The sequence below is a fragment of the Cherax quadricarinatus genome, chromosome 68, assembly GCF_038502225.1.
Source record: "Cherax quadricarinatus isolate ZL_2023a chromosome 68, ASM3850222v1, whole genome shotgun sequence".
In the NCBI taxonomy this organism is placed as follows: Eukaryota; Metazoa; Arthropoda; class Malacostraca; order Decapoda; family Parastacidae; genus Cherax; species Cherax quadricarinatus.
Window position 1 is genome coordinate 13,994,335 of NC_091359.1, and position 12,270 is coordinate 14,006,604.

The following is a 12,270-nucleotide window of genomic DNA, read 5'->3' on the forward strand; positions in this document are numbered from 1 at the left end:
CCAGAAAGCTCTGGCAACAACTAAAACAGTTGGGGTATAGCCATAAGCCAGTAGATAGGTCTAACATAGTACTCACTATCGATAATGAGGTATGCCACGAAACATCAAAGGTGGCAAATTGCTTTAATTCCTACTACACATCTGTTGCATCAACACTAGTAAGTAAACTACCAGCTGCATCAAGTACCTTTAACACAGACTCTGATAAGTTTCAAACATACTATACCAATAAAGGGGTAACCCCAAACAGTTGTCAACTAGTAAGTGTATCTCATGACTTCATTCAAAAAGAACTAAGTAGGTTAAACCCAGCTAAGAGCACAGGCCCTGATAATATCCCGTCTAAGTTCCTAAAAGATGGTGCTTCTGAACTGTCAATCCCTATTGCTCACATAATAAATCTATCAGTCACCACTAATACCGTACCGGAGGGGTTCAAGGAGGCCAGAGTTACTCCTATCTTCAAGAAAAATAATAGGTCTGATGTAAGCAACTATAGGCCTGTTAGTATACTCAGTATAATATCTAAAATTCTGGAGAGGGCGGTGTATTCTCAAGTAGTTAAGTACCTTAATGACAACAGTATTCTCCATAGCTATCAATCGGGCTTTAGAAGATCCTACTCAACCGACACCTCCCTTATTAATCTGATGGATTACCTGAAAACTGAAATGTCAAAGGGGAACCTCATAGGTATGGTAACCTTAGACCTGCAAAAGGCCTTCGATACTGTCAACCACAATATATTATGTAAGAAACTTCAAGCTATCGGTATAGGTTCTGTAGACTGGTTTAAGTCCTACCTTAGCAACATGAGACAAATAGTCAAAATCAACAAAACGGAATCAGAACCCCTGCCGATAACTTGTGGAGTTCCCCAAGGTAGTATTCTGGGTCCCTTATTATTCTTATGTTATGTCAATGATATGCCTATCAGTGTCAAGTGCAAACTCCTACTGTATGCAGATGACAGTGCTCTGTTAGTGTCAGGTAAAGACCCACAAGATATTGCTAATGTTTTAACACTGAAACTGGAGTCCTGCAGCAAATGGTTAGTAGACAACAAACTATCATTACACCTAGGGAAAACTGAAGCCATTCTCTTTGGCACGAAACATAAACTGAGAAGGGTAAATAATTTTAATGTTCAGTGTAATGGGGAGCCCATCACTTTGGTTTCATCAGTAAAATATCTGGGAATCCCCTTTGACCCATGCATGTCAGGAGAATTGATAGGGAACAGTGTAGTAAAGAAAGCGAATGCCAGACTGAAGTTCCTGTATAGACAAGCACAGAGTCTACCTACTGAGGCTCGCAGGACCCTATGTCTACCCCTTATACAATGCCATATGGATTACGCTTGCTCTTCATGGTACTCTGCCTTGACAAAAAAACTGAAAGATAGACTGCAAATCACCCAGAACAAAATCGTAAGATTCATCCTGGGGCTGGGACCAAGAGAACATGTAGGCCAGGATGAATTACAGCAGTTGGATATGCTGAATGTTGAAGACAGAGTAAAACAACTGAAGCTAAATCATGTTTATAAAATTGCTCACAAACAATGTCCAGAATATCTTGCTGTCAATTTTGTCAAGGTTGGGAACCAAAGCAATCATAGTACTAGGGGGAGAGAGCACAACTTTGTAGTACCCACAGTCAGTGGCCAGGCTTCAAACACCTTTTATTGTACAGCAATAAAGGAATGGAACAGACTACCCGTACATGTCAAAGCCAGTCATAGTATGAACCAGTTCAAGAAGAGTGCCAAAAGGTGTCTGATGAATGTAGCTACAGAAAGGGAGGGGAATGATTTTCTATTTTTTAGCTAACATACGTGTAAATTTTACCTTATTCCTAGTAATGACCCTCGTATTGTAGATAGTCTTAATGACACTCGTGTTGTAGATAGTCTTTTTAGTATGATAATAAGATGTTATCTTCATTGTAGAATAATAAGAAAATATTATAACCTTTGTATTATAATAATAAGGTAAAAGGACCCCAATGGAAATAAGTCACTCTGTCTGACTTTTTTGGGTTATCCTAGGTTCTCTACACATATGCTGCTATGCATGATAATTCTATGTAACTCTATATGTGTATACCTGAATAAACTTACTTACTTATTCAGGGAAACCAGTTAGCCGGACTCGAGTCCTGGAGGTAGGAAGTACAATGATTGTACTCTAAAGGAGAGGTTTAGGATATTGGCAGTTTGGAGAGACATCTAAACTGACGCATGTGAGCGCTTCTGCAAAGACGATGGTTATATATGAAAGATAGTGAGTGTTGAATGATGATGAAAGTTGTTTTCTTTCTTTTCGGGTCACCCTACCTCGGCGGGAAACGGCAGACGTGTTAAAAAGATTATATATATATATATATATATATATATATATATATATATATATATATATATATATATATATATATATATATATATATATATTTCTTTCAACACACCAGCCATATCCCACCGAGGCGGGGTGGCCCAAAAGGAAAAACGAAAGTTTCTCCTTTTACATTTAGTAATATATACAGGAGAAGGGGGTTACTAGCACCTTGCTCCCGGCATTTTAGTTGCCTCTTACAACACGCATGGCTTACGGAGGAAGAATTCTGTTCCACTTCCCCATGGAGATAAGAGGAAATAAACAAGAACAAGAACTAGTAAGGAAATAGAAGAAAACCCACAGGGGTGTGTATATATATACTCTTGTACATGTATGTGCAGTGTGACCTAAGTGTAAGTAGAAGTAGCAAGACATACCTGAAATCTTGCATGTTTATGAGACAGAAAATGGACACCAGCAATCCTACCATCATGTAAAACAATTACAGGCTTCCGTTTTACACTCACTTGGCAGGACGGTAGTACCTCCCTGGGTGGTTGCTGTCTGCCAACCTACTACCTATATATAAATAAATAAATTATATATATATATATATATATATATATATATATATATATATATATATATATATATATATATTATAAATATATATATATATATTATATATATATATATATATATATATATATATATATATATATATATATATATATATTGCAAAGGTTAGTGGATGAGTTTGGGAATGTGTGTAAAGGTAGAAAGTTGAAAGTGAACATAGAAAAGAGTAAGGTGATGAGGGTGTCAAATGATTTAGATAAAGAAAAATTGGATATCAAATTGGGGAGGAGGAGTATGGAAGAAGTGAATGTTTTCAGATACTTGGGAGTTGACGTGTCGGCGGATGGATTTATGAAGGATGAGGTTAATCATAGAATTGATGAGGGAAAAAAGGTGAGTGGTGCGTTGAGGTATATGTGGAGTCAAAAAACGTTATCTATGGAGGCAAAGAAGGGAATGTATGAAAGTATAGTAGTACCAACACTCTTATATGGGTGTGAAGCTTGGGTGGTAAATGCAGCAGCGAGGAGACGGTTGGAGGCAGTGGAGATGTCCTGTTTAAGGGCAATGTGTGGTGTAAATATTATGCAGAAAATTCGGAGTGTGGAAATTAGGAGAAGGTGTGGAGTTAATAAAAGTATTAGTCAGAGGGCAGAAGAGGGGTTGTTGAGGTGGTTTGGTCATTTAGAGAGAATGGATCAAAGTAGAATGACATGGAAAGCATATAAATCTATAGGGGAAGGAAGGCGGGGTAGGGGTCGTCCTCGAAAGGGTTGGAGAGAGGGGGTAAAGGAGGTTTTGTGGGTAAGGGGCTTGGACTTCCAGCAAGCGTGCGTGAGCGTGTTAGATAGGAGTGAATGGAGACGAATGGTACTTGGGACCTGACGATCTGTTGGAGTGTGAGCAGGGTAATATTTAGTGAAGGGATTCAGGGAAACCGGTTATTTTCATATAGTCGGACTTGAGTCCTGGAAATGGGAAGTACAATGCCTGCACTTTAAAGGAGGGGTTTGGGATATTGGCAGTTTGGAGGGATATGTTGTGTATCTTTATATGTGTATGCTTCTAGACTGTTGTATTCTGAGCACCTCTGCAAAAACAGTGATAATGTGCGAGTGTGGTGAAAGTGTTGAATGATGATGAAAGTATTTTCTTTTTGGGGATTTTCTTTCTTTTTTGGGTCACCCTGCCTCGGTGGGAGACGGCCGACTTGTTGAAAAAAAAAAAAAAAAAAAAATATATATATATATATATAAATTGCCGACCTAGAAAATGTACAGAGAACTTTCACGGCGCGCATAACGGAGATAAAACACCTCAATTACTGGGAGCGCTTGAGGTTCCTAAACCTGTATTCCCTGGAACGCAGGAGGGAGAGATACATGATTATATACACCTGGAAAATCCTAGAGGGACTAGTACCGAACTTGCACACGAAAATCACTCACTACGAAAGCAAAAGACTTGGCAGACGATGCACCATCCCCCCAATGAAAAGCAGGGGTGTCACTAGCACGTTAAGAGACCATACAATAAGTGTCAGGGGCCCGAGACTGTTCAACTGCCTCCCAGCACACATAAGGGGGATTACCAACAGACCCCTGGCAGTCTTCAAGCTGGCACTGGACAAGCACCTTAAGTCAGTTCCTGATCAGCCGGGCTGTGGCTCGTACGTTGGTTTGTGTGCAGCCAGCAGCAACAGCCTGGTTGATCAGGCTCTGATCCACCAGGAGGCCTGGTCACAGACCGGGCCGCGGGGGCGTTGACCCCCGGAACTCTCTCCAGGTAAACTCCAGGTATATATATATATATATATATATATATATATATATATATATATATATATATATATATATATATATATATATATATATATATATATATATATATAATGTAATCATCGACAGAATTTTACCAAAATCAAGACAACTTCCCCATTGAATTTTATATTGATTTGAGAAGCACTAAACCCATGAGTGTTACATAGTACTCTGCCTATTTACTATTAATATTTTATTTATTATTAACACATAGGCCATCTCCCACCAAGGTAGGGTGGCCTGAAAAAGAAAGACTTTCATCATTCACTCCATCACCGTCTTGCCAGAGGCGCACTTACACTTCAGTTATAAAACTGCAACATTAACACCCCTCCTTTAGAGTGCAGACACTGTACTTCCCATCTCCAGGAATCAAGTCCGGCCTGCCAGTTTCCCTGAATCCCTTCATAAACGTTACCTTGCTTACACTCCGACAGCTTTCAATAACCTACCTCCTATTCCATACATTTGCAACATCTGCCACATTGCCCCTTTATCCACCCTATCATATGCCTTTTCCAAATCCATAAATGCCACAAATACTGCCATACCCTTATCTAAATACTGTTCACCTATGTTTCACTGCAAACACTTGGTCTACACACCCCCTACCCTTCCTAAAGCCTCCTTGTTCATCTGCTGTCCTGCTCTCCATCTTACTCTTAATTCTTTCAATAATAACTCGACCATACACTTTACCAGGTATACTCAATAGACTTATTCCCCTATAATTTTTACACTCTCTTTTGTCCCCTTTGCCTTTATACAAAGGATCTATACATGCTCTCTGCCAATCCCTAGGTACCTTACCCTCTTCCATGCACTTATTAAATAAAAACACTAACCACTCCAAAACTATATCCCCACCTGCCTTCAATATTTCTATCTTTATCCCATCAATCCCAGCTGCTTTCATTCTACTCACTGACCCACACACCTCCCCCACACTCACAACTGGTTCTTCCTCACTCCTATTATACAAATGTTTATTACAGAGGAACGTCACTTGCGATACCTGACACTGGCGGTGGTGGTGATGATACTAGTGGCCCTCTACAATGCACTCTTCCTCTATTACTACTATGCACCATAATTGTTCAAGTGATGGACCGGTAAGCCAGTGGAAGGCCTCAGTCAGATGACCAAAAGCTCCAGCTACAGGTCATCATAAAACTAAGACCCGCGTCAGGAAACACTTGTCCTGTTACCCGACAAACCTTACCTAACCTAACTACTGTGCCTACTAGGTCATCTGTTCAAAGACTCCACGAGCACTAGTGGGCAGCCTCTACATCCACTATTAATGGGTTGAACAAGGTAACCTGGATGATTCTTAAGAGTGGTGAACCCATGCATTCTCTAGCAAGAGGTGGGATCAAAAGCTAGAACTCACCCCACAGTTGCCCTCCACAAACTCAAATAGGTAATGACATGACCTGAGAAGCAGAGGTATGAAGACTCAGGGCTAAACTGTACAAGTAAATTTTTATTATAAAAGTAATAAGGGACAGAAAGATCCAAAGGAAGGTTCCTTGATGCTGGTAAGGAGCTCTTGATCCAAGAAACCGGATTTTAATTCTTAAATCTAGTCCAAATGCCCTCCATTGCCCCAGGCACTGTATGGACCCCTACAAGCTTAGTGCTCCTACCCACATGAATGTAATAATAATCAAAGGGAAACATGATCACAACATAAAAGTACTCACGGATATTGACATTGTAAATAAAGATACTGTTTTATGAAGAGTGACATCAGGATAAAAGGAACACAAAACTGTACTCCAATTATTATTATTATAATCAAAAAGAAGAACTGTACTCCAAAAGGAGTCTGATGTAAGATGATGATTATTATTACAATCAGAACTAAGCACTAAACTCACAATTATTATTATTATAATCATAACTATGAGCTAAACCCACAAGGGTCATAAAATAGATGTAAGATGAACCTTCCATTATCAGGCTGAGGAAAGAGAACACCAGGATGACAATAAGGCAGGAACTAGTGCAGGCAAATTTTATACACCTATTAATACAATAAAACCAATAGGGTTGGGGAGCCTTTACACCAGCTCATTGTTGGTTAAGATTATATCATCATTTGTGCTGAACCTTTATTATAAGAAGCACCAGTCACCATCTCTTGTGAGACATGGATCACACCAGCCCTCACTCAAAGTCTCCTGTCCTCAGTACATTAAGACTTTTCAATGATCATCATCACATTCGTCGAGAGGTGCTAAATGTATAGGGATCATACAGCTCCTGGTTAATATGATTTAATCTGGTGATCTCTTGATTATTATAATCATGGGGAAGTGCTAAACCAGTGGTCTCTTGATGAGACCCACAGGGCCCCCACAACCAAGGCAGAGACTTAGAGGCAATCTTGATCCAAGGAAGAGTTGCTCAAATTCCTTGGATCGAAAGCTTTTTTCCAGCATCAAGGTATCTTCCCTCCATTAAGGGTTCCAAGAAAGTAGTTTATTATAATAATCTGGGCTCTAGGAAATACCATATGACATTCAGAAAAAAATTCATCCAACCCATGTTAGTCAAAAAGCACTGCTGACAAAGTAGAGGATAGCTCAAGTTACTTGGATCAAGAGCCCTTCATTGACATCAAAGCACTTTGAAGGGTTGTACACCTACTCAACCTAAGAAATGTTACAATAGCCATAGACAACTATTTTAAAACAGACATATTTTTATGTACAGAACCTCTCTAAGTCATATATTTATGCAGAACTTATCACATGGTATCTGTATGAAGCCATTTTTGTAATGTTATATTTATAAATATATTATTTTGTTTGACCAGCTTTCTGTAATCCATGAATATTTTGATATTTATTACAGTATTACATTTGTGAGGAGGGTGCCAGGAAGGTACCACAATACCTGTACATTATTATAACCGCAACTAAGTGCTAAACCCATCAGGGTCATACAACACTGCCTAAACCTGCAGAGGTCATACAGATCTTGGGGAATGGAAATGTAATCAGGTTTGAACCAAGGACTTATTCTTTGAAGCAAGAACCTTTCACTCTTGCAGGAACAGACATTAACATTAATAAAAGTAAAGTTTACTTCTGATACTGATAGTATTTCACTGGCTATGAAGGTGTGGGAATTTTATCTTATTTGTGGGCTCTTTTTAAAGACAAATTATTAATACAGTTTTGTTTTATACTGTATTCATGGAAAAGTGCTAATCCCATATGGTTCTTGTACTTCCTGGAAAGAGGAAAAGAATATTGGGTAACCAGATTTGATCCAAGGAAAGGGTACCTCCATTATTATAATCATGACTGAGCACTATTATAATCAAGGGAGAAGCGCTAAACCCGTAGGATTATACAGTGCCTGTGGGGGGTTGTGGAAGGTATATTCAGGCTTAATTTAGGGAACTGGAGCACTGATCCAGTTCCCTAGATCAAGAGCCAGTCACCAGCAGTAAGGCATCAAGGAATCTCCCTTGAGGGCACTAAACCCACAAGTTTCATACAGTACTGCAAAGGTAGCTCTAAATTTTTGGACAAAAAGCATTTCCTTCCCATCATGGCACTCCTGAAGGAAGATTGAAATGCTAAACAAGTTATTTATTACCCTGACTAAAGTTTCATGCTTTTAGACTTTAATAAACACAAATTTTTAATATTCCTTTTATTTATGAAAAAGAGCCAAACCAGTCAGGGTCATACAGCACTGAAATTTAACAAAGAAAATTTTTTTTTTTATTATTATTATCACACTGGCCGATTCCCACCAAGGCAGGGTGGCCCGAAAAATAAAAACTTTCACCATCATTCACTCCATCACTGTCTTGCCAGAAGGGTGCCTTACACTAGTTTTTAAACTGCAACATTAACACCCCTCCTTCAGAGTGCAGGCACTGTACTTCCCATCTCCAGGACTCAAGTCCAGCCTGCCGGTTTCCCTGAACCCCTTCATAAATGTTACTTTGCTCACACTCCAACAGCACGTCAAGTATTAAAAACCATTTGTCTCCATTCACTCCTATCAAACATGCTCACGCATGCCTACTGGAAGTCCAAGCCCCTCGCACACAAAACCTCCCTCCAACCTTTCCTAGGCCAACCCCTACCCCGCCTTCCTTCCACTACAGACTGATACACTCTTGAAGTTATTCTGTTTCGCTCCATTCTCTCCACATGTCCGAACCACCTCAACAACCCTTCCTCAGCCCTCTGGACAACAGTTTTGGTAATCCTGCACCTCCTCCTAACTTCCAAACTACGAATTCTCTGCATTATATTCACACCACACATTGCTCTCAGACATGACATCTCCACTGCCTCCAGCCTTCTCCTCGCTGCAACATTCATCACCCATGCTTCACACCCATATAAGAGCGTTGGTAAAACTATACTCTCATACATTCCCCTCTTTGCCTCCAAGGACAAAGTTCTTTGTCTCCACAGACTCCTGGGCACCACTCACCCTTTTCCCCTCATCAATTCCATGATTCACCTCATCTTTCATAGACCCATCCGCTGACACGTCCACTCCCAAATATCTGAATACATTCACCTCCTCCATACTCTCTCCCTCCAATCTGATATCCAAACTTTCATCACCTAATCTTTTTGTTATCCTCATAACCTTACTCTTTCCTGTATTCACTTTCAATTTTCTTCTTTTGCACACCCTACCAAATTCATCCACCAATCTCTGCAACTTCTCTTCAGAATCTCCCAAGAGCACAGTGTCATCAGCAAAGAGCAACTGTGACAACTCCCACTTTATGTGTGATTCTTTATCTTTTAACTCCACGCCTCTTGTCAAGACCCTCGCATTTACTTCTCTTACAACCCCATCTATAAATATATTAAACAACCACGGTGACATCACACATCCTTGTCTAAGGCCTACTTTTACTGGGAAATAATTTCCCTCTTTCCTACAAAGAAAATATCACCATTATTTTGACCAAAGAAAATGCTGAGTTGCTGGCACAGACCACTAGGAAGGCAGTAACCACCAGAGTACAATCCACTTTTAAACTACCATTCTGAAATTTTCATCCTATTAATTATCCTGAAGACTCAGTATGCCTTGCATGATGGATCTATTATCACTGATTGATCCAAGGAAGAGGAAGGTAGTTTCAGTTCCTTTAGCAGAGACCTTCACCAGCATGACCCCTCAAGGAAAGTTCCTTGATGTTGGTGAGGGGCTCTTGATTTAGGGAATTGGATCTGTGCTCCAGTTCCCCGAATTAAGCCTGAATGCCTTCCACATCCTCCCCCCAGGCGCTGTACAATCCTCTGGGTTTAGCACTTCCCCCTTGATTATAATAATAATAATACACCAGCATGCTAACCTATACAAACTTTTAGAAAAAAAAATTACATTTTTATCTTGTGCTGTTATATTCACAGAAAGAGCTAAGCTGAAGTGGGTCAACAGATGTTTTGTTAATGAGAATCCTCTTGTCTCCAATATCCTGAATTACTATATTGGAAAAAAAAAAGTACTACCCTACTGTACTGAAACGTGTGCTATGTCCCATCTTATGGAAAACCCCTATCTTTGCACAGATTAGATAAGATTATTTATGAAGGTGCTGATTATTATTATTACAATCAAGGGGGAAGCGCTAAACCCATAGGATTATATAGTGCCTGGGGGGGGGATGTAGAAGGTATTCAGGCTTAATTAAGGGAACTGGAGTAGATCCAATTCCCCAGATCAAGAGCCCCTCACCAGCATCAAGGAACCTTCCTTGACGGGTGAAAGTGCTGAACAAATTGGACTGTAGATTACACAGCCCAATACAGTAAGGCTTTCTTGAGTCATATGAAATTAGTAAAAAGCTTGTGAAATCCTTAAATTACAATGCTGGTCATTATGAATGCATATTAAATTTTATCTGCATACTATTTTTCCATGATATATTTTACTATTTATGAACTAAGTCACTCTGCTTCCATGAGTATTTCTCCAAACTATAAGCATTACAATATTGAGGCAAGCCATATTTTACTATATATAATTAGATATAATTAGAGTAGGGGATTTAGTAGATGGGGAGATGGAGGTTTTGGGTAGATGGCGAGAATATTTTGAGGAACTTCTAAATGTCGACGAAGAAAGGGAAGCGGTAATTTCATGCATTGGCCAGGGAGGTATACCATCTTTTAGGAGTGAAAAAGAACAGGATGTGAGTGTGGGGGAGGTATGTGAGGCATTGCGTAGAATGAAAGGGGGTACAGCAGCTGGAACTGATGGGATCATGACAGAAATATTAAAAGCAGGGGGAGATATAGTGTTGGAGTGGTTGGTATTTTTGTTTAATAAATGTATGAAAGAGTGGAAGGTACCTAGGGATTGGCAGTGAGCATGTATAGTCCCTTTATATAAAGGGAAGGGGACAAAAGAGATTGTAAAAATTAAAGAGGAATAAGTTTACCGAGTCAACCACCCAGGGAGGTACTACCGTCCTGCCAAGTGAGTGTAAAACGAAAGCCTGTGATTGTTTTACATGATGGTAGGATTGCTGATGTCTTTTGTCTGTCTCATAAACACGCAAGATTTCAGGTATGTCTTGCTACTTCTACTTACACTTAGGTCACACTACACAAACATGTACAAGCATATATATACACACCCCTCTTGGTTTTCTGCTATTTTCTTTCTAGTTCTTGTTCTTGTTTATTTCCTCTTACCTCCATGGGGAAGTGGAACAGAATTCTTCCTCCGTAAGCCATGCGTGTTGTAAGAGGCAACTAAAATGCCAGGGGCAAGGGGCTAGTAACCCCTTCTCCTGTAAAGTTTACTGAGTATACCAGGAAAAGTGTATGGTAGGGTTATAATTGAAAGAATTAGAGGTAAGACAGAATGTAGGATTGCGGATGAGCAAGGAGGTTTCAGAGTGGGTAGGGGATGTGTAGATCAAGTGTTTACATTGAGGCATATATGTGAACAGTATTTAGATAAAGGTAGGGAAGTTTTTATTGCATTTATGGATTTAGAAAAGCCATATGATAGAGTGGATAGGGGAGCAATGTGGCAGATGTTGCAAGTATATGGAATAGGTGGTAAGTTACTAAATGCTGTAAAGAGTTTTTATGAGGATAGTGAGGCTCAGGTTAGGGTGTGTAGAAGAGAGGGAGACTACTTCCCAGTAAAAGTAGGTCTTAGACAGGGATGTGTAATGTCACCATGGTTGTTTAATATATTTATAGATGGGGTTGTAAAAGAAGTAAATGCTAGGGTGTTCGGGAGAGGGGTGGGATTAAATTATGGGGAATCAAATACAAAACGGGAATTGACACAGTTGCTTTTTGCTGATACTGTGCTCATGGGAGATTCTAAAGAAAAATTGCAAAGGTTAGTGGATGAGTTTGGGAGTGTGTGTAAAGGTAGAAAGTTGAAAGTGAACATAGAAAAGAGTAAGGTGATGAGGGTATCAAATGATTTAGATAAAGAAAAATTGGATATTAAATTGGGGAGGAGTATGGAAAAAGTGAATGTTTTCAAATACTTGGGAGTTGACGTGTCGG